The 22,844-nt window shown below is 41.8% G+C and overlaps 1 long non-coding RNA gene across 2 annotated transcripts in view; it reads right to left on the bottom strand.

Annotated features, from left to right (window-relative positions):
* LOC105473553 (uncharacterized) overlaps positions 1-22,829 on the bottom strand; it is a 28,608-nt gene extending 5,779 nt beyond the window's left edge. The window contains exons 1-4 of one of the 2 annotated variants that reach the window (XR_011615384.1): positions 22,740-22,829; positions 11,142-12,272; positions 7,354-7,527; positions 7,119-7,260 (exon numbers count right to left, since the gene is read on the bottom strand). This is a non-coding gene — a long non-coding RNA (uncharacterized lncRNA). Of the gene's footprint in view, positions 1-7,118; positions 7,528-11,141; positions 12,273-22,739 lie in introns of both variants that reach the window. The other variant, XR_982311.3, reaches the window with a different exon arrangement.
* Between the last annotated feature and the right edge of the window lie 15 nt (positions 22,830-22,844).

Genomic DNA, 22,844 nt, shown 5'->3' with positions numbered 1-22,844 from the left:
TAGCACTTTGGGAGGTCAAGGCGGGCAGATCACCTGAGGTCAGGAGTTCGAAACCAAGCTGGGCAACATGGCAAAACCCCATCTCTACTAAAAAGACAAAAATTAGCCAGACATGGTGGCGCATGCCTGTAATCCCAGTGACTCAAGAGGCTGAGGCAGGAGAATCACTTGAACCCAGGAGTCAGAGGTTGCAGTGAGTCAAGATCGTGCCACTGCACTCCAGCCTGGGAGACAAAGGGAGATTCTATCTCAAAAAATAAATATATAAATAAATTAATTAACTAATAATAAATAATTTAAAAAAAATAAAAAGAAACAAACTAAAATAGAGGGAAGGAAGCTTGGAGATTAACTGGTAAGGGGAAAACGGAACTTTCTGGGGTAATGGCCATATTCTATACCTTGATAAGAGTTTGGGTCACACAACGGTAAGCACCTGTCAGAATGCAGCAAATATATGCTAAAGATTTGTGCATTTCATTGTATGTAAATTTTACATCAAAAGAAAAACCCATAAACAAATATCAGGCTGGGTGTGGTGGTATACGCCTGTAATCCCAGCACTTTGGGAGGCCATGGTGGGCAGATTACTTGAGGCCAGGTGTTTCAGACCAGCCTGGCCAACATGGCGAAACCCTGTCTCTACTAAAGATACAAAAATTAGCCGGGCATGGTGGCACATGCCTGTAGTCCTGGCTACTAAGGAGACTGAGTATCAAGAGAATCGCTTGAACCCGGGAGCCGGGGGTTGCAGTGAGCGGAGATCGCACTCCAGCCTGAGTGACAGAGCAAGACTCTGTCTCAAAAAAAAAAAAAAAGAAATACAAATATAAAACTCTAGCTAATTATAGGAGTCCTGCAGTATTTAAGAGGATATAATGCTGATATCTGCAATTTACTTTGAAAAAATGGTTGAATGTTAGGATAGAGGGATAGAAAGATGGATAGAGATATGCTAAAACAAGCTTAATAAAATGTTAATGGTGACATCTAGGTGGTGGATAGACTGCTATTAACTACAATTTTTTCCACTATATGTCTGAAATTTTTTATAATAAAATATTAGGGAATATAAAAAGCACGACAGGCCGGGCGTGGTGGCTCAAGCCTGTAATCCTAGCACTTTGGGAGGCCAAGACGGGCGGATCACGAGGTCAGGAGTTTGAGACCACCCTCGCTAACACGGTGAAACCCCGTCTCTACTAAAAAATACAAAAAACTACCCGGGCGAGATGGTGGGCGCCTGTAGTCCCAGCTACTCTGAGGCAGGAGAATGGTGTGAACCCGGGAGGCAGAGCTTGCAGTGAGCTGAGATCCGGCCACTGCACTCCAGCCTGGGCGACAGAGCGAGACTCTGTCTCAAAAAAAAAAAAAAAAAAAAAGCATGACAAAACGAAAAATGTCACACAGAAGTTAAACATTTTGCTAAATTGTATTACTCCCTAGAACAAAATAACAAACCAAGTACTATAACTTCTAACAACTAAGTCTGAATTTGTCCAACTAATACAATCTTACTGGGTAGGTTCTGATAAAAATAATGAAATGTATCTAAAAGAAAGGAATCACCTAGGGCATAACCAGGGAAGGGCCTCACGTGCAAAGGCATGTGTCAAATGTGGTCTAATGTGAGACCACAACAGGCATCTCTGGCTAACCCAAGATTGTAGAATTTAATGATTACTTGGGGGAGGGCATTGTGGGTTTGGTTTTGCTTTCGAGAGTAGGTAACAATATCGGGTTTGAATTTAATAATACTGTTTTGTTTCACTGTTTTTTTTTAAGTTTTATTAAGCTATAATTCATATACCATATAATTCACCTACTTATAGTGTATAATTCAGTGGTTTTTGTACATTCACAGTTATGCAACTATCACAACAATCAAATTTAGGACACTTTTATCATCCCCAAAGGAAACTTTATACCCTTTGCAGTTGCTCCCCATTGGACTCCAACTGGCCCTACCCCTAGCCTTAAGCAACCACGAATCTACTTTCTATCTCTATATATTTGCTAATTATGGACATTTCATAGAAAGGGAATCATACAGTGTGTGGTCACACAATACGTATCTAACTTCTTTCACTTACCATAATGCTTTTAACGTTCATCCATGTTGTACCATGTATCAGTGTTTCGTTCCTTTTTATGACTGGATAATATTATATTGTATGGATATATCACATTTTGTTTATCCATTTGTCTATTGATGGACATTTTGGGTCACTTCCACTTTTTGGCTATTATGGATAATGCTGCAATGAGCATTTGTACAAGTTTTCCCGTGGATGTGTATTTTCAGATCTCTTGTGTATCTTCCACTCCATGTAGGAGTGAAACTGATGAGTCTTATGGTACCTCTATGTTTAACCATTTGAGGAACTGCTAGACTTTTTAAAGTTGCTGCATCATTTTAGATTCCCACTAAGAGTATGAGGATTTCAATTTCTCTGCAATTTCACCAACACTTGTTATTCTCTGGCCTTTCTATTGAAGCCACCCTAGTGAACAATGTTATGTTTTGAGGCATTTCATCTATGATATCCAATGAATAGGACATTGGCAGACATTGTATTTTTTATAAACTAAAAATGAAACGTATGTTCATTTCAAGAGGAGTTACCACAGCATGAACTCTTGTGACCATCTGTCAGTCACTTTTGGTCCCAGCACATCAAATTCAACCAATCAAAGCTCAAGAAAGCCTTACTCTTTTCCAAATTGTTCCATACAGGTTCGTGGGCTTACTCTAAACATCAGATATCTGCAACTAAATTCTGTCCATAGTTGATGAAGCACTTTATCAGCAATATAGAATAACTGAAAAATTATTGTTAGACACGTAGGAAATTCTCCATTTTTAGAATGTTGAAAAGAATCAAGTTACCTGACATTTGAATTAATAGCAAAATAAAGAATACCCAGCACAGAAATGTAATTGAGCAGGAGAGAAATCTCATAAGAATGAAAAAACCTAAATTACATTTTACAAAAAGACAAAGTAGAGACACAGGAAAAATGTAACTTACTTTATGTTAAGATGCTAAGAGCTTTGTTAACTCTGAATATAGCTGTGAAAATTATACCCCATTAATACTACAGGAACACTTTACTTTTGTTTGTAATACATTAATGACAGAAAAACTTTTAACTATTTTGATATCTAAAGGATATGCAAACCTGTAATACAATACTAATAAGCAGTACTCACAATGCAATATTTAAAAAAGAATAAAGGATAAATACAAATGTCTCATAAACCTACGATTGCAAGTCTCATACATAATTCCAGTATTACACATTGAAGCAATAATTATATATATATATATATATATATAAAATATTTTACTTATAAAAATGACAAGCCAGGCGCAGTGGCTCACACCTGTAATCCCAGCACTTTGGGAGGCCGAGGCGGGTGGATCGCCTAAGGTCGGGAGTTCGAGACCAGCCTGACCAACATGGAGAAACCCCATCTCTACTAAAAATACAAAATTAGCTGGGCCTGATGGCACATGCCTATAATCCCAGCTACTAGGGAGGCTGAGGCAGGAGAATTGCTTGAACCTGGGAGGCGGAGGTTGCAGTGAGCCGAGATCGTGCCATTGCACTCTAGCCTGGGCAACAAGAGTAAAACTCCGCCTCAAAAAAAAAAAAAAGACAAATATAAAATTTTTAAAATACCTTTTTTCTGCTGACTTTTCTAACATATGAGTATCTCAGATACAAGCTCCTAGTAGGGCAAAGAAAGATCATCTTTAACTAAACTCAACTCATTCATTCAAAATCATTGTCTCCCTGACTCTGTTTTGCTTCTTAGCCAAAAATGGGCAGGCTGCTTCCTGTAGCTCACAAAACATAGGTACATTCTAATACCAGTGTTTTAGTCCATTCTCACGCTGCTATAGAGAACTGCCCCAGACTGGGTGATTTAGAAAGGAAAGAGGTTTAATTAACTCACAGTTCTACATGGCTGGGAAGGCCTCAGGAAACTTACAATCAGGGCAGAAGGCGAAGGAGAAGCAAAGACGTGTCTTACATGGTGGCAGGCAAGAGTGAGTGTGTGTCAGCGCAGAAAAAAACTACAATTTATAAAACCATCAGATCTGGTGAGAACTCACTCACTATCATAAGAACAGCACAGGGAAACCACTCCCATGATCCAGTCACCTCCCCCAAGTCCCTCCCTCCACATGTGGGGATTACAATTTGACCTGAGATTTAGGTGGGGACACAAAATCAAACCATACTAGCAATAAAGAACTAGAACTTTACCACTGCTATATCCTTTGCTCACCTTTTCTTTCTCATAGATCATCTCCATCTTTGTCTCCTTTGTAGTTAAAACAAAAACAACAAACCAACACTATCCTGCTGCTGCTCTCTCTAAATCGTGGTTTCTCAACATCCGCACTGTTAACATTTTTGTACCAGATCAGTTGTCTGGGGAGTGGGTCTTATGCATTGGAGGGTACTTAGCAGGATCCTACGCTCCTACTCAGTAGATACCAAGAACACCAATATCTCCTCCCTACCCAAGACCGTCAAAAATGTCTTCAGAGTTTGGCAAATGTCTCCTGGGACAAGATTGCCCAATTTCAATGTGTTGACCCTTAAAATGGATCTGAAATATATTTTCTAAAATTGTTATATTTACTAAGTAAAATTTTATCAAGTCACTTCTTTAATTCAAGAGAATGAATTTGAACATGTTGTTATTATCTATAAAACCTAAACAAAGTTGCTTTTTACTTTTTATATGACTTACAATTACTTCTTTTATGGATTAGTCACAATTTATAGGATAAAGATTTCCCATTCTTAGTTTGAAAAAAATACGGACTAGCTGATTATAAATTTCATAGGGAATAATAAGACAAAATGATTAAAAAAAAAAAAAAAAAAGAAATCTGAAAGAAGAGAAGGGGATCTAGCTCTGCCGGATAGTAAAATATTTTAAATCTACAATGATTAAAACTTTGTGGAATTGTGGAACTGGCACATGAATGGACAGAGTGACAAAACTAATTAGGAAGACTAGAAATAGATTCAAATAGTTTTGAGAATATAGCACAATTAAAGGTGAGATCTCAAATAAAGGTAGACATTTACTAAAAAGTGAACTTGAATCCATAGCTCAAACTTTAAATCTAGAGGAGTTCCAAATGGATCAAAAATCTTAGTATTAAAGAAAAAATAAGAAATCATTAAGATATGAGATGAGTCCATCATTTCTAAGAATGACACAAGTCAAAAGATGAAATTTCTAAAAAATTTCTCTTGGCAAAAAACACAATAAGCAAAGTCAAAAGACAAACTGCTAACTGGGAAAATATGTTTCAATTTATAACATGGATAAAGGATTAACTTCACTAATAAAAATTTCCTATAAATTGGCCAGGCACAGTGGCTCACGCCTGTAATCCTAGCACTTTGGGAGGCTGAGGTGGGCAGATCACGATGTAAGGAGATGAGACCATCCCAGCTAACTCGGTGAAACTCCGTCTCTACTAAAAACACAAAAATTAGCCGGGCACGGTGGCACATGCCTGTAGTCCCAGCTACTCGGGGGACTGAGGCAGGAGAATCACTTGAACCCAGGAGGCGGGGAGGTTGCAGTGAGCCGAGATCGCGCCACTGCACACCAATCTGGTGACAGAGCAAGACTCTGTTTCAAAAAGAAAAAAAAAATCCTACAAATCAACGTGAAAAAGTACAACAACCTAATAGAAAATTGGGCTGAGAAAATTAACAAGTGGCTCACAGAAAAGGAATATAAATGTCTCTTTAAAAATGCAAAGATGCGGGCAGGCACGGTAACTCACGCCTATAATCCTAACACTTTGGGAGACCAAGGCAGGAGGATCACTTAAGCCCGAGACTTCAAGGCTGCAAAGAGCTGCGATCATGCCATTGCACTCCAGTCTGGGCCACAGAAGAAGATTTGTCCAGAAAAAAAAAAAAAGAAAGAAAGAAAAAAAAGATGTAAATTAAAACCACATTGAGATATAATTGCTCAGTTATCTAGCAGATAAAGTTTAATAACACAGTATGTTGATGAAAGTGTGGGCAACTGGCATTCTTCTACATAGCTGGTGGGAATGAACATTGGCACAGCTCAATGGGGGGCAACTTAACAATGGCTATCAAAATTAAAAATGTATATACCCTTTAACCCAGAAATTATGCTTCTAGACATGTATTCCTACAGATATTCCCACATGTTTGCAAAATGATATATGTCCAAGGTTATTGAATATAGTATTTTTATAGCAAAATACTAGAATCAACTTAAATGTCCTTTAGTGGACAATTAAATAAACATGGAGAGAATACTACGCAGCTGTAAGAAGAGGAAGCTCTTCTTGTAGTGGTATGGGATGACTGTCAATATATATTGTTACATTTTTAAAAAGCCAGATGAAGAACACCATGGTTTGCTACTATTTGTATTAAAGAAGGAGAAATATATATGTAATATTTAGTTACTTGTAAATTTATTTGGAAAGATACTTAAAATAATGAAAATGTTGGTTGTCTCAAGAGAGAGAAATTGGGTGATTGGTGGACAGGATTGAGAGAGACACTTTACGTTATATATTCCTTGGTAGCTTATGGACTGTAAATGTCATGAACATAATTCCTAAAGAAAATTAATGAATTAAGATGTAACTGCCAGGCGCGGTGGCTCATGCTTGTAATCCCAGCACTTTGGGAGGCCGAGGTGGGCAGATCACGAGGTCAGGAGTTTGAGACCACCCTGGCCAATGTGGTGAAATCCTGTCTCTACTAAAAATACAAAAATTAGCTGGATGTGGTGGTGCATGCTGGTAATTGCAGCTACTCGGGAGGCTGAGGCAGGAGAATCACTTGAACCCGGGAGGCAGAGGTGGCAGTGAGCCGAGATCGTGCCACTGCACTCCAACCTGGGTGACAGAACTAGACTCCGTCTCAAAAAAATAAAATAATTAAGAACATTTGGCTGGGCATGGTGGCTCACACCTGTAATCCCAGCACTTTGGGAGGCCAAGGCAGGCGGATCATGAGGTCAGGAGATCGAGACCATCCTGGCCAACATGGTGAAACTCTGTCTCTACTAAAAACACAAAAATTACCTGGGTGTGGTGGTGGACGTCTGTAGTCCCAGCTACTTGGGAGGCTGAGGCAGGAGAATTGCTTGAACCCGGGAGTCAGAGCTTGCAATGAGCTGAGATCACACCAGTGCACTCCAGCCTGGGCGACAGAATGAGACTCCGTCTCAAAAAAAAAAAAAAAAAGTAACTAAATCAGGAATGATGAATGTCCTTTCTTTTGTTGTTAAATAAACATGAAACAGAAAATATTTATTACCATACATTTATATTCTTTTAAAGTTTCATTAAAAATATGATTCAGGGGAACCGCCATCTTCCAGTAATTCACCAAAATGATGAACACAAAGGGAAAGAGGAGAAGCACCCGACGTGTGTTCTCCAGGCCTTTTAGAAAATGTGGAGTTGTTCCTTTGGCCATGGACATGCGAATCTAAAAGAAAGGCGATATTGTAGACATCAAGGGAATGGGTACTGTTCAACAAGGAATGCCCCACAAGTGTACCATGGTGAAACTGGAAGAGTATACAGTGTCCCCCAGCACGCTGTTGGCATTGTTGTAAACAAACAAGTTAAGGGCAAGATTCTTGCCAAGAGAATTAATGTGCCTATTGAGCACATGAAGCACATGAAGAGCCAAGATAGCTTCCTGAAACGAGTGAAGAAAAATTATCAGAAAAATAAAGAAGACAAAGAGAAAAGTACCTGGGTTCAACTGAAGTGCCAGCCTGCTCTATCTACCCAGAGAAGCACACTGTGAGAACCAATGGGAAGAAGCCTGGGCTACTGGAACCTATTCCCTATGAATTCATGGCATAATAAGTGTTTAAAAAATCAAAGACCGGCCAGGCGCAGTGGCTCACGCCTGTAATCCAAGCATTTGGGAGGTCGAGGCAGGCGGATCATGAGGTCAAGAAATCAAGACCATCCTGGCCAACATGCTAAAACCCCATCTCTACTAAAAATACAAAAAAACTAGCTGGGCGTGGTGGCGGGGGCCTATAGTCTCAGCTACTCAGGAGGCTGAGGCAGGAGAATTGCTTGAATCCGAGAGACGGAGGTTTCAGTGAGCCAAGATTGTGCCACTGTACTCCAGCCTGGCAACAAAGCAAGACTCCATCTAAAAAAAAAACAAAAGAAAAAAAAAAAAAAGATTCAGAAACAAATTTTTTGGAAGCTGTTTTAAAGAAAAGCAGTCTGTTCTTATAAATACATTCTGTTTTACTTACACAAAACTTTTCCTTTTTTCTCTTTAAGGCACCAGAAAATAAATGTACTGAGTTTCTATTCTTGGCTCAGATTCAATTAGAAGAGCGAAGAATTACAAGATACATAAATGAAAAATCCTGTTCATTTAGTAAACATTTCATACTATATTTATATAGTGAAATTCATTGATAGTACCTTTTTTTTTAACTTATAAGTTTTTATTGGTTGTAATTAAGCCTGAGAATAAAGTCTTGTGAAACTATCCTTTCCATTACTGTCTATTCTGACTATCTATTGATGTTCTGACTATCTATTCCGACTGTCTGTTCTCGACAGGCACCACAATAAAGCTTTCACCCCTGTTTTGGTCTGTTAAATCCAAGCCACATGTGCAGTCAAGGAAAAGGTGATGTTCCTGTAATCTTTTCTAAACTACCGTCTCCTAATACTACATAGATAAGCCATATTTTAGGCACTTTTTCTGCCATCTCACAAATCTATCTGTTGGAATTCTAGGAATATATGTTAATAGATCATTTGGTGTATTTTAAGTGGTTTTTCAAGAAGCGAAGTTAGGGTATTTGTTGTTTCTTTTACGTCTTAGGCAGGCAGGAGCAAGGAGGCATGATTTAAAAGCTCAGGAGGCTGGGCGCGCTGGCTCACGCATGTAATCCCAGCACTTTGGGAGGCCGAGGCAGGTGGATCACCTAAGGTCAGGAGTTCGACATCAGCCTGGCCAACATGGTGAAACCTTGTCTCCACTAGGAATACAAAAATTAGCCGAGCATAGCCTGTAATCCCAGCTACTCGAGAGGCTGAGGCAAGAGAATTGCTTGAATCTGGGAGGCGGAGGTTACAATGAGCCAAGATCATGCCACTGCACTCCAGCCTGGGTGACAGAGCAAGACTCTGTCTCGAAAGAAGAAAAAGAAAAAAAAAAGAAAGAAATAAAAGCTCGGGAATGAATGGCACAGAGATGGGTGGAAATTGATCATGGAGGACCAGAGGACCCTGTTTTCTAGAGGTCCAAATGATACAATTTGGAAGAAAAAGAACGTGGCTGCCCTGAACCCAAGGCTGTCCTCCTGGAACCCCGAGTGAAGCAGGCAGTTTTAGAAGTAGCCGCGTAGGGATAAAAGGATGGGGGAAAAAAAACAAAACCAAAAAAACATTGTCTACACCAACCCATGTCTCCTCGAATATATCTGTTTTCAGGTATGTGAAGGAAAGTTAAGATAATTCAGTGGATTCTTCACTGGAAAAAAGCGAGATCCCAGTTTATAAGTGAGTATAACCCTAAAAACTTGCCTCCTTCTCCCAGACAGGCTTGAGATTTGAGTTCCTTTCTTCCCTTCATTTCCTCCAGTGAACACTGGCTGATATCTGTATAGCTTGTGCCCATAAGACAGGAATTGGCCAGGGGTGTCACAACTGTAAATGCTATGCTCTGAATTTTGGACCATGGTATCTAAATTTTGGTTCTTGGGATATAGTTACGACCTAGACTAAATTTTTTTTTTTTTTATTTTTATCTTTTGAGACAGAGTCTTGCTCTGTCGCCCAGGCCGGAGTGCTGTGGCGCAATCTCGGCTCACTGCAAGCTCTGGTTCCCGGGTTCACACCATTCTCCTGCCTCAGCCTCCCGAGTAGCTGGGACTACAGGCACCCGCCACCACGCCCGGCTAATTGTTTGTATTTTTTAGTAGAGACAGGATTTCACCATGTTAGCCAGGATGGTCTCGATCTCCTGACCTCGAGATCCACCCGCCTCGGCCTCCCAAAGTGCTGGGATTACAGGTGTGAGCCACCGTGCCCGGCCTTAGACTAAATTCTTATCTGTTGACCTTGACCAAATTCCTTCGTATTTCTCTTTTGGGAGTTCCCTGAATAATAAGGATCTTGGGGGGAACAACAGTTCCTAGATGCCTACCATCTGGTGGAGGCCACAGACTGGTAATAAGTATCAAGTGAACTGTGGGATAAGGGATTTAGCAAGGGCAGCACCCCGCCCAATCTGCAATAGTCAGCTCCTAGGCCCTCTGACCAGCAAAGGCTTCAGGCATCCCCAGTAGACTCTACAACTCAGACTCCGAGGTGAGCATCATTAACCTTAACTCCTCTGCCTTCTGGAGAATATTTGAGTGCAGTCTTGCTCAAATGTCTTCAGGGTCCAGATGGTACTGTAAGTATGTTAAAGACATATGATCTAAAGGGATGGTCAAAGTTGGCCATGGTGGCTTGAGCGTGTAGTCCTAGCTACTTGGCAGGATGAGGCATGAGGATCCCTTGAGCCCAGGAATTCAAGCCCAGCCTGGGCAACATAGCTAGACCCTTCCATCTCTGAATAATAATAATAGTAATAATAATGGATGGTCAGACTTATGACCCACTGCAAATTGTATGCATGACTAAAAGGCATTCCAGTTCAAGTAAATTTTTAAAATTGTGCTTGCCAAAGAAAATACATGCTTTGGCGGAGTACAGTGGCTCAAGCCTGTAATCCCAGCACTTTGGGAGGCCGAGACGGGCAGATCGCGAGGTCAGGAGCTCGAGACCATCCTGGCTAACACGGTGAAACCCCGTCTCTACTGAAAAATACAAAAAACTAGCCGGGTGAGGTGGCGGGCGCCTGTAGTCTCAGCTACTCGGGAGGCTGAGGCAGGAGAATGGCGTAAACCCGGGAAGCGGAGCTTGCAGTGAGCTGAGATCAGGTCCCTGCACTCCAGCCTGGGCCACAGAGAGGGACTCCGTCTCAAAAAAAGAAAAAGAAAATACATGCTGCTAGTTTCCAATTCCTGGTTGGAAGGGTCCATATCGGCCTCAGAGAAGAGAACTGACCTCAGATAGAACTCTGTAAGCTTAAATGAATGCATTCCTTGCTTAATTCCTGGTAACCAGCCCCTTCCAAGATGGGGTTTCTGTTTGGTGCCTTTGGCTACATGCTGCTGCTTCTTCATATCTCCACGGGCAACCGGAGGCACTCTGCAGTGGCTCTCCTCAAGACTTTCTACAGCAGAGCACTGCTGCTGATTAACTTTATTCTTTCTGTTCTCTGAGCACCACTACATTCAGGATTTTTTTTTTTCAACCCTGGTGTCTGGTTAATTCCAATCATCTTCTCTCTCTGCGTTCCCCAGTGTTCAGACCCTTTGTGCTAATTAGCAGTGACAGACGAGTCACCAATCTTGCTGTTTCTCCAGGGGAAGAAAAAGCTTGCTTTTTAAAAATTGATCCGTGAGACCTTCAGGAGCCACCACATGCTCCTGGAAGCTTCTGTCAGAGGAAGAAAGGTTCAGTCTGAAAAACCGAGTGCAGAGAAAATCTCAACGTGGGCAGGCGTCTAGCCATCCCCAGCAGCAGGCGGCAGGGACAGATGAGGCTTCCCACAGCTCAGTACTGATGGGATTTTCAGGAGTCCTGGCTTTCAAGGTGAGATAGATGTCACAGACCCAGCAAGGGCAAAGTCTGACTGTCCAAAGTCAGCAGGGCCATCAGTCCAGCAACGAGTCAGGCATTTGAAAGTGAAGGAGGCCACGGGCAGCATCAAGTGACTGTACAAAAATCAGAATTCAGCTAACAAGGGGTCAAAGTGAGACATTTCGGAGGACTGAAGAATTCTGGGTGGGTGGAAGGTTTAAGGGGACACGAGGCCTCTTCCACAATCCCTCTAAGATTGTTACCTGTATAGAACGCCCTAAGTTTTAAAGGATCCCTGGCTAATGAGATAAAGAAGCCTAAAGACTTCAGAACCTTCCCAAATCTGCATCTGAAGGCTGCCGCTCTTTTTCTGGCAGGAACTGAAGCTCAAAAGGGAAATCAACATAGAGAGAGTCTTCACTGGGAGATGATGTCTCAACATTTGGTGGTGAAGCTCTGTGGCTGAAACCCTGGCCCGCTTCTTGGTGGAGGAGGCCAGAATCTTGACATCTTACCAGAACAGAGATTAAGCTCAGAGGTACAGACAGGACTCTAAAAGGACAGAAACAAAACAAAACAAAATAAAATAAAACAGTAAACATTGACCTAACAGAGAAAACCACATTCATGTGGTCGTTAGGTATCTCTACGAGGCCACAGTTACGTAATTCCTTTGGGTTTTAATTTTGAGATAAAAATATGATAGTTATTACGTTATTACAGAATGTCTTACAATTTACAAAATTAAGTTCATTTAGTTGAGACTTTTATGTTTGATAATTACAGCTTCTTTCTTTCTTCTGGGATATCTGGATGCTGTTGAAACACTGTGGCAAAAAAAAAAAAACCGGTGTGGTAATATTTTTGCTCAGTTCTTTTTTTTTTTGAGCTTTGGCCCCTAGGCTGGAGTGTGGTGGTGAGATCATGGCTCACTGTGGCCTCAACCTCTGAGGCTTAAGTGACCCTCCCACCTCAGCCTCCCAAGTAGCAGGGTCCACAGGTATGCACCACCGTGCCCAGTTAATTTATGCTCACTTCTAATAATTTTTTTATTACTATTCTTTCTAGGAATCACCTATCCTAAAACAGATGATACATACAAATTATGATATCTCAATAACAGCTAGATTTTGCTGTGTGCCAAGGCACTGTTCTAGGTATTTTACATATATTGTCTCATTTAATTCTCTTAACAGTCCTGAGCATTGAGTGGCATTGTTATGTCTCATTTTACTAATGAGAGGATTGAGATGCATAAAGATGGCTATAATATATTATTATATTGGGGATATCTATGTTAGGAATTCCTGGATAAAAATCAGCCCGGAAACCTTGTTCTATTTTAACTTCTTCCAAAGCCATCTTGATTGCCAGTTAATTGTATTACTCCCTGTATTATCATCCTTCCTGCCCACATAAGTTTTGGCAACTAACATCTGTTTGTGTCCTGAAGTTTGATTTAATAGACAATTATTTATGAACACGGATTTGAATGCCACTCACAATCAGTGCCAAAAACAGCACTTTGGAAGTTGTTAAAAAATCATATTTCCAGACTCTGCCTCTCAGATAATCTGATTCAGGAAACAAGTCAAAATAATGTGGAATTAACATGCCCTCCAGGTGAGTCTGATCTGTAGCCCAGTTTAAGAAGCTCCCAGATCTAGAACAGGGAGATCTACACTTTTTTGATCAATCGTTGTTTTCTAGTAAAAGTATTTTGAGACTATGTATCCCCTGTTTGTGTATGAATTTATTCATAAATAATATATACATGTATTATTTTGCCTACATGTTGTACATTATAGAACATATTCAAAACTGAAAGTTAAAAAGGCTATGGTAAAAATGGAAAAATAATATTTTAAAATATACATCTTATTTATTCAATAAAGTTCTCACCAAAAATATAATACACCTCATTATTTGAGCAAATCTTTAATACTCTGTGATACAGAGAGTTTTAAAGTTGGGTTCTAAATTCAGTTTGTTTTTGACACTTAGTTATAATGGTTGTCAAAAGTGAAAAAAGAAACCTCTCAAACCTCCAAATGGATAAAGTACATCATTGGCAGCAGATACTAAAAATGATATTTGTTTTTCGATGCCATCTGCTAATTAAGCAAAAAATTTTGATGAAATGTGGCTACTAATTTCCGTAGTCTCTGATGTGAGTCAGTAGCTCTTACATACTAATTGGAAGAGACATTGCATTTTCATAATTTTTACCACGGGGCTTAAAGTGAAAAGCACAACACTTTTTTTTTTTTTTTGAGACGGAGTCTCCTTCTGTGCTCCAGGCTGGAGTGCAGTGGCGCAATCTCGGCTCACTGAAAGCTCCGCCTCCCAGGTTCACACCATTCTCCTACCTCAGCCTCCTAAGTAGCTGGACTACAGGCGCCCGCCACCGTGACCGGCTAATTTTTTGTATTTTTAGTAGAGACGGGTTTCACCGTGTTAGCCAGGATGGTCTCGATCTCCTGACCTTGTGATCCGCCCGCCTCGGCCTCCCAAAGTGCTGGGATTACAGGCGTGAGCCACCACGTCCGGCCGCACAAAACTTTTTATATGGAATATTTTGTGTATTGATTTTCATATATCAGAACCTCCAAAGAGGCCACCAGTTTTCATTTGATTTGATGAAGTTTCATAAAGTACTTGATAGAATATGACTTTCAGCTTTGTTAAATTTTCTTCATGTTCTATATGTGTAATATATATGCATATATTAGTACCTGTGTATACTTATTATCTGTATATATAATCGGTATATATATAAATTCTGTATCCATAACCTGCATAAATATACATACATCACACATACATGCATATATATTTATATATACTTATATATGGGTACAAATATATAGACACACATATTTATACTTAGTGTAAGTATAAATATATATTTAAACATTTCAAATCTAATTTACACACTCAGTGTAAATACATACACATAAATATACATCTTGTTAAGGTGCCATTCAGTATAGTGATACAGATATAAAGCACTTTTTTTTTTTTTTTGAGACGGAGTTTTGCTCTTGTTGCCCAGGCTACAGTGTAATGGCACGATCTCGGCTCACTGCAACCTCCATCTCCCGGGTTCAAGCGATTCTCCTGCCTCAGCCTCCCAAGTAGCTGGGATTATAGGCATGTGCCACCACACCCGGCTAATTTTTGTATTTTTAGTAGAGACGGGGTTTCTCCATGTTGGTCAGGCTGGTCTCAAACTCCCAACCTCAGGTGATCTGCCCGCCTTAGCCTCCCAAACTGCTGGGATTACAGGCTTGAGTCACCGTGCCCAGCCATAAATGCACATTTCTAATAGATTTCTTAATATTTGAAATTATTTTGCCTGACTTTGGTTAGATCTGATTCATTGGCATTATCATTACTTTCCAACGTATCTGCAAAAAGACTCAAGTTAGAAGTGTAGCTATGCTGTTTTATTGCTGTTTACATGTGCCTGCATTATTACTGTTCTCTTCAAATTGAGATTATTTTGCAAGAAACTTAAAACTAGGATTCCTTTTGCTAGGGTTAATTTAGTTAAAACTAGGTAATATAATCCATAAATCCACTGATTCCTGCACATATTAACTTGAATATGTCTCAATATGTTGAATAAGTGACAATGTAAGGACCTCACTTTTTTCTTTTTTGAGACAGAGTCTCGCTCTGTCGCCCAGGCTGGAGTGCAGTGGTGCAATCTCGGCTCACTGCAACCTCCATCTCCCGGGTTCAAGCGATTCTCCTGCCTCAGCCTCCCAAGTACCTGGGATTACAGGCGTGTGCCACTGCACCCAGCTAATTTTTCCATTTTTAGTAGAGACGGGGTTTCACCATGTTGGTCAGGCTGGTCTCAAACTCCTGACCTTGTGATCTGCCTGCCTCGGCCTCCCAGAGTGCTGGAATTACAGGTGTGAGCCACTGCACCTGGCCCAGGATCTCACTTTTTTTTTTTTTTTTTTTTTTTTTTGAGACTGAGTCTTGGTATGTTGCCAGCCTGGAGTGCAGTGGTGCGATCTCGGCTCACTGCAACCTCCGCCTCCCAGGTTCAAGCAATTCTCCTGCCTCAGCCTCCTGAGTAGCTGGGACTACAGGTGAGCGCCACCACGCCCAGCTAATTTTTTTTGTACTTTTAGGAGAGATGGGTTTTCACCATGTTGGCCAGAATGGTCTTGATCTCTTGACCTCGTGATCCGCCGGCCTCCACCTCCCAAAGTGCTGGGATTACAGGTGTGAGTCACCGCACTCGGCCTAGGACCTCACTTTTAACTGCTGCATGGCGTGGGCCTCCTTATGTTCCCTTATGGCACCTTCTATATCCTGACTGAAGCCTGTTCAACCTACGAGCAAACCAAGGAGCTGGCCAGTCCATTGTATTCAATACCAGTGAAGCTTAACTTCTTTATCACGTCTCCAGGCCCATGGATTTAAAAGTTCAAAGGGGTCTGCCTAAGTATGCAATGACGTTTTAAATTTAATTCCATCTGAGAAAAATGCCCATACCTGCAAACACTTGCATACAAGGGAGTTAGTCATTGAAATCCTGAAGTCTCAGATAGAGAATACCTTATCTAAAGACATTTTATGGCTTCAGGAAAAAATTTCATTTGGTGAGAGACGCATCAGGATTTATCCACCATATATTTTTTTAAGGTATACACTCCAGGACTCAATCCAGGTTTGTGGCCCTGTGTGTCACTTGTAGGCACTATAGGAAGTCATTTCCCAGCCCCACCTGAACCTTCTTGAATAGTTTTATTATTATTATTATTATTATTTTTTTTGGAGACGGAGTCTCATGCTGTCACCCGGGCTGGGGTGGAGTGGCACAGTCTCGGCTCACTGCAACCTCTGCCTTCCCAGGTTCAAGTGATTCTCCTGCCTCAGCCTCCTGAGTAGCTGGGATTACAGGCACCCGCCACCATGCCTGGCTAATTTTTTGTATTTTTAGTAGAGATGGAGTTTCACTGTTGGCCAGGCTGGTCTTGAACACCTGATCTTGTGATCCACCCGCCTCGGCCTCCCAAAGTGCTGGGATTATAGGCGTGAGCCACTGCACCTGGCTTCTTGAACATCTTCAAGATCTCCTCCAGGACATCCCACATAAAACGTGACATGTGTTAGTATTTCTCCTAACCAGAGAAAAGCAATTACCATCTTGTTTAATTCTCTGTTCTCTCAATAGTCCTTAAAAGACAGTTCAGGTTCCTTCTGCCATGAAATCACTCTTTGCTATATTGAAGTCAACAGGATACAAATTACATCTTGACGGCAAAGGGAGGGTGTGGGGAGTGGTTTCTGTTCTGGTCTCCCTTCCCTTCCTTGTCCATGTGGTCAGCCATTTCCACACGGCTTACACTGATACGCTCCACTGATACCCAGCTTCCTTTCACCTTGAGTCAATCCAAATCTTTCTGCTCCTCGGTTCCAGAGAATGTTTGTTGAAATAGCTGATCCGGCTCACAACAATCTCATGCAATTTAACTTCGTCCATATATTTATTTCAAGTTCTCACAGTATCTCCCAGGATAGTTTGCCCAAACCTTATACAATTTCTTTGAACAGCTTGTCCTGTGAGCCCTACTTTATCCAGGGACAAATGCAGCAGAGAGAGGGCAGAGCATGGGATCTGTAGTCAGAAAAAGCAGAGTTTAAATTCAGCCTCAGTAACAATGTCTGCAGCTTTCAATTAGGCATTTACACACTCTGGATCTCAAATTTTTTTTTATCTCTACAATGGGAACAAAGATATTTGCCATGTCTGACTCTTATCAATGTTAGACTATTTTTTCCCCTAATTAAAAAAGTTAATATCTTTTTTTTTTTTTTTTTTTTTTTGAGACAGAGTCTTGCTGTCGCCAGGCTGGAGTGCAATGGCGCGATCTCAGCTCACTACAACCTCCGCCTCCCGGGTTCAAGCAATTCTCCTGCCTCAGCCTCCTGAGTAGCTGGGACTACAGGCACACGCCACCACGCCCAGGTAATTTTTGTGTTTTCAGTAGAGACGGGGTTTCACCATGTTGGCCAGGATGGTCTCGATCTCTTGACCTCATGATCCACCCACCTCGGCCCCCAAAGTGCTGGAATTATAGGCGTGAGCCACTGTGCCCAGCCAAAAAGTTAGTATCTTTTAGTCTGTAAGAAATAGACTTGATCCTGCAGTTTTATTTTGTTTTCTGCCTTCCATCTTTCATCCTTTCTTTCTTTCTTTTTTTTTCCCCACATGGTTCTTTTGGTCTACAGCTTTTACTTTTTTTTAACCTCTTTGAACAACTCAGAATTTTTATTTTAAAATATCTTTCAGATTGCTCTATTATCTCTGAATTTTGGAGTGCACGTGCTTTCATTATTTTAGTAAGTAGTGATTGTCATTTATAATAGTGTTTTAAAATTTAGTTTTAGTTTTAATTGATGAATAATAATTGTATATATTTATGGGGTATAATGTGATGTTTTGATGTAGGTATACATTGTAAAAGTTTAAATCAAGTTAATTAACGTATTCATCACCTCACCTACTTATTTTTTATGGTGAGAACATTTAAAATCTATTCTTTTCGTGATTTTGAAGTATACATTATTTTTTTTTTTTGATTGTTTGTTTTTTGTTTGTTTGTTGTGAGACGGAGTCTCTCTCTGTCCCCCAGGCTGGAGTGCAATGGCGCAATCTCAGCTCACTGCAAGCTCCGCCTCCCAGGTTCATGCCATTCTCCTGCCTCAGTCTCCGGCGTAGCTGGGACTACAGGCACCCACTACCATGCTGGCTAATTTTTTTGTATTTTTAGTAGAGACGGGGTTTCACCATGTTCGCCAGGATGGTCTTGATCTCCTGACCTTGTGATCCGCCTGCCTCGGCCTCCCAAAGTGTTGGGATTACAGGCGTGAGCCACCACGCCCAGCCTGAAGTATACATTATTATTAACTACGTTTACCACACTGTGCAATACATTGCTAAACTTACTCCTCTTGTTTAACTGGAACTTTTGTACCCTTTGATCAACCCCTCTCCATTCCCCATTTTCTCTGTATGAGGAATTGCTTTTGGTGTGGCTTGTAACTTTTGACTTTAAGCTCCTCTTCAGTGGAGATTGTTTTCTGTGGGTGTTCCATGTGGCCTAGATTATGCGAGTGCCCAGAAGCCTTGTAATTAAAAAATCAATTTCTACTCAAGAACATTTTTCAGTAATTGTCACTTTTTCTCCCCTTCCATACAAATTTTTCCTCCCTACTGGATCATTCTAATCAGTGTGTAAGCATGCTGTAAGATCTCCTAATTTGTCTCATTTTGCTATTTCTTTTTATAGCAAAACTTCTTGAATGACTTGTCTATATTTGCTGCTCTAATTCTTCTCTTCCTGTTCCTTATTAAACTTGTTCCATTCAGGATTTCTCTACTTCCAACCACTCTTAGTCAAGGTCACCAGTGATTTTATTCTGTTGCTCCAACAAATAGTCAATTCTTAATACTCATTTTACATTTGATCATGGCATTTGATTAGTTGATGATTCTTTCTTTCTTCCTTTCTTTCTTTCTGACAGAGTTTCGCTCTTGTTGCCCAGGCTTAGAGTGCAATGGTGTGATCTAGGCTCACTGCAACCTCTCCCTCCCAGGCTCAAGCAATTATGTGTCTATGCCTTTTCCTAAGGTGCCAGTTTATATATTATAGGTGTGCACCTCCACGCCCAGCTAATTTTGTATTTTCAGTAGAAATGGGGTTTCTCCATGTTGGTCAGGCTGGTCTCGAACTCCAGACCTCAGGTGATCCGCCTGCCTCGGCCTCCCAAAGTGCTGGGATTACAGGCATGAGCCACTGCGCCCGGCGATTCTCTCTTTCTTTGAACACTTTATGTAGTTGGTTTCCCGGATACCACTCTCTGTTTTCCTTCTACCTCAGTGGCTCCTCAGTCTCTTTCTCCTTTGATAGATTTTTCTTATTACCCTGACCCTCTATGTTGGTGTGGTCCAGGGCTTGGTCTTTATACCTCTTCTCTTTATTGTCACTCATTGTCTCAGGGCTTAAACATGTATGAATGGGCGTGGTGGCTCACACCTGTAATCCCAGCACTTTGGGAGACTGAGGCAGGTGGATCACCTGAGGTCAGGAATTAGAGACCAGCCTGGCCAACGTGATGAAACCTCGTCTCTACTAAAAATACAAAAAGTAGCCGGGCATGGTGGCATACACCTGCAATCCCAGCTACTCAGGAGGCTGAGGCAGGAGAATCACTTAAATCTGGAGGTGGAGGTTGCAGTGAGCCGAGATTCTCGCACTGCATTGGGCAACAGAGCGAGATTCTGTCTCAAACAACAACAATAAAAACGTTTGCAATTTCCTCTGCCTGCAGGTTCCCACAGATACACGCAAGACTTCCTTCTTAATTAACTTCAGGTCTGGATTCAAGGCTGTTTTATCTGTTAGTCCTTCCCTGACCATCCTATATAACTTGCACTCCATGTCTAACACTACCTCTCCTCCTTACCCCAATGTAATTTTCTTCACAACACCTATAATTACTACTTGTGTATTTATTTGTTGTCCAGCTCACCCTACAAAATATAAGTCCTGGGAGGGCTGGGACTTCGTGTGTTTAGTTTATTCTTGCCTAGATAGCTATTGGAAGAGTGCTGGGCACATCATCTGGTAAATATTTATTGAATGAGTGAGTGAATAATAGAAATAGATGACACCTTTTCATTATTTCCTAAGCTGAGGTAGATATCTCCCTATTTTAAAAAACCTTTTGGTGGTTCAGCCTGTTTCGAAAGAAGTGTTTATGCCTTTTCCTAAGATGCCAGTTTATAAAGAAATTATTAAACTTCAAAGTGTCATTTTCATATCAGGAACCATCTACTAGGATTAGAGTTCTCAACCTGAGGTTTGTGGGTTCCAAGGATGGGTTTCAAGGCTGTGTTAGCTCCCTGAATTTGAGGGCAAAGTGTTGTAGATGTGTATGTGCATTTTTCTTGGGAAACGTTTTAGCTTCCATCAGTTTCACAAAGGAGTCAGGACTCAATTAATGGTTTTGAATTCTTGTTATCTTCCTTGGGTGTTGATCAGCTAAAAGCGAACACATTGAAGATAAAACTCATATAATCTTCCCCTTCAAACCACTTTGTCTCTTGACTTTCTTAGAAGCAGAGCACATTGATGTTGGAAGCCACACCCAAGGAAGGTGTCCCTCTAAATGTGCCTGGTAAATTGTTAGCCATGCTGTCCTCAGGAACTCAAAGCAGCACCATCAATCACATGAATGTTAGAAACTTCCAGCTAGGTGCCATGGCTCATGCCTGTCATCGCAGCACTTTGGGAGGCCGAGGTGGATGGATCACCTGGGGTCAGGATTTCGAGATCAGCCTGGTCAACATGGTGAAACCCCGTCTGTACCAAAAAAAAAAAAAAAAAAAAAAAAAGACTAGAAACTTCCACCTATGTCAGGCTGAAACTGTTTCACACACAGGAACTTGTTCAGACCCTGGGACTTAAGAGAACATGTCGGGCCGGGCGCGGTGGCTCAAGCCTGTAATCCCAGCACTTTGGGAGGCCGAGACGGGCGGATCACGAGGTCAGGAGATCGAGACCATCCTGGCTAACACGGTGAAACCCCGTCTCTACTACAAAATACAAAAAAACTAGCCGGGCGAGGTGGCGGGCGCCTGTAGTCCCAGCTACTCGGGAGGCTGAGGCAGGAGAATGGCATAAACCTGGGAGACAGAGCTTGCAGTGAGCTGAGATCCGGCCACTGTACTCCAGCCTGGGTGACAGAGTGAGACTCCGTCTCAAAAAAAAAAAAAAAAAAAAAAAAAGAGAACATGTCGAATCCCTTTTCCACTAGTCAGTTTTTCAGGTACATGAAGATGTAATCCCTTCCCCGCATCAAGCTTTATTCCTCCGGAGGAGATATCTTTAATTCTTGTAAACATGGGACCGGTATAGGACACGTGATGATAATGACAGCTCCTTTTAAAATTTTTTTTTTTTTTTTGAGACGGAGTCATGCTCTGTCGCCCAGGCTGGAGTGCAGTGGCCGGATCTCAGCTCACTGCAAGCTCCGCCTCCCGGGTACACGCCATTCTCCTGCCTCAGCCTCCCAAGTAGCTGGGACTACAGGCGCCCGCCACTTTGCCCAGCTAGTTTTTTGTATTTTTTAGTAGAGACGGGGTTTCACCGTGTTCGCCAGGATGGTCTTGATCTCCTGACCTCGTGATCCGCCCGTCTCGGCCTCCCAAAGTGCTGGGATTACAGGCTTGAGCCACCGCGCCCGGCCTAAAATTTTTATTTATTTATTATTAATTTTATTTCCATAGATTATTGGGGAACATGGCAGCTCTTTTTTTTTTTTGAATACTCTCCTCTTTGCCAGTTGCCCAAGATAGAACACCCAAACTTTGACATGATACTTCTATTAATGCAACTTAGTATCACAAGATGACTGTGGTGGCCCAGCACAGGATGGCCTGGAAACCAGCAACACTGGACGCTGGGGAAAGGGTAAGAAAGCTTTGGCCATTACAAATGGTGTGGAACTGAGCCGAGGGAGGGGTAGTGAGAAGAGAGGGCGAGGTGTCTGAGAGACAATGAGGTAAAATCAGAGGATTCAGCCATTGTCGGCGTGTGGGAAAGGGAAGGAGAAGGGAAGAGTCAGGGATGACATTTGTTGAGAGAGAGACGTAGGTGGAAAGAGGATGGCACTACATTGGACTAGCCCCAACCGAATGGGGAGAAGTGGGAGAGGACCCAGGCGATGCAGAGCTGGTGAGAGTGGGAGAATCAAGACAGAGGAGGAAGGTCAGGGCAAATCAAATGTCTCAGGGAGGCCAAGTGAGGCAAGAACGGAAAGGAGAAAGGCGCCGGTTAAGAATCAGGGATACTGGCAGAGCGTTGCAGCTTTGGGTGTGGGGACTGGCAGGACAAAGAAATGATCTTTGAAGGCCTCGCAGTGCTTGGCCGAGTGCCTGGCACAGAATAGGCGCGCAATAAATGACGGGTGAGAAGTGAAGGAACTCACGAACAGTGACTAGTGAGTGACGAAAGGAACCGAGGGTGGCGTTGACTCGGGAACCGCACTGCAGTGTCGGCGGAGGCTCCTGGGCCGCGGCGCCAGAGAGGGGCG

The sequence above is a fragment of the Macaca nemestrina genome, chromosome 17 (genome assembly GCF_043159975.1).
Source record: "Macaca nemestrina isolate mMacNem1 chromosome 17, mMacNem.hap1, whole genome shotgun sequence".
NCBI classification, from domain to species: domain Eukaryota; kingdom Metazoa; phylum Chordata; class Mammalia; order Primates; family Cercopithecidae; genus Macaca; species Macaca nemestrina.
Note: the sequence above shows the minus strand (reverse complement) of the source record. Positions and strands in the feature narration are given on the sequence as shown.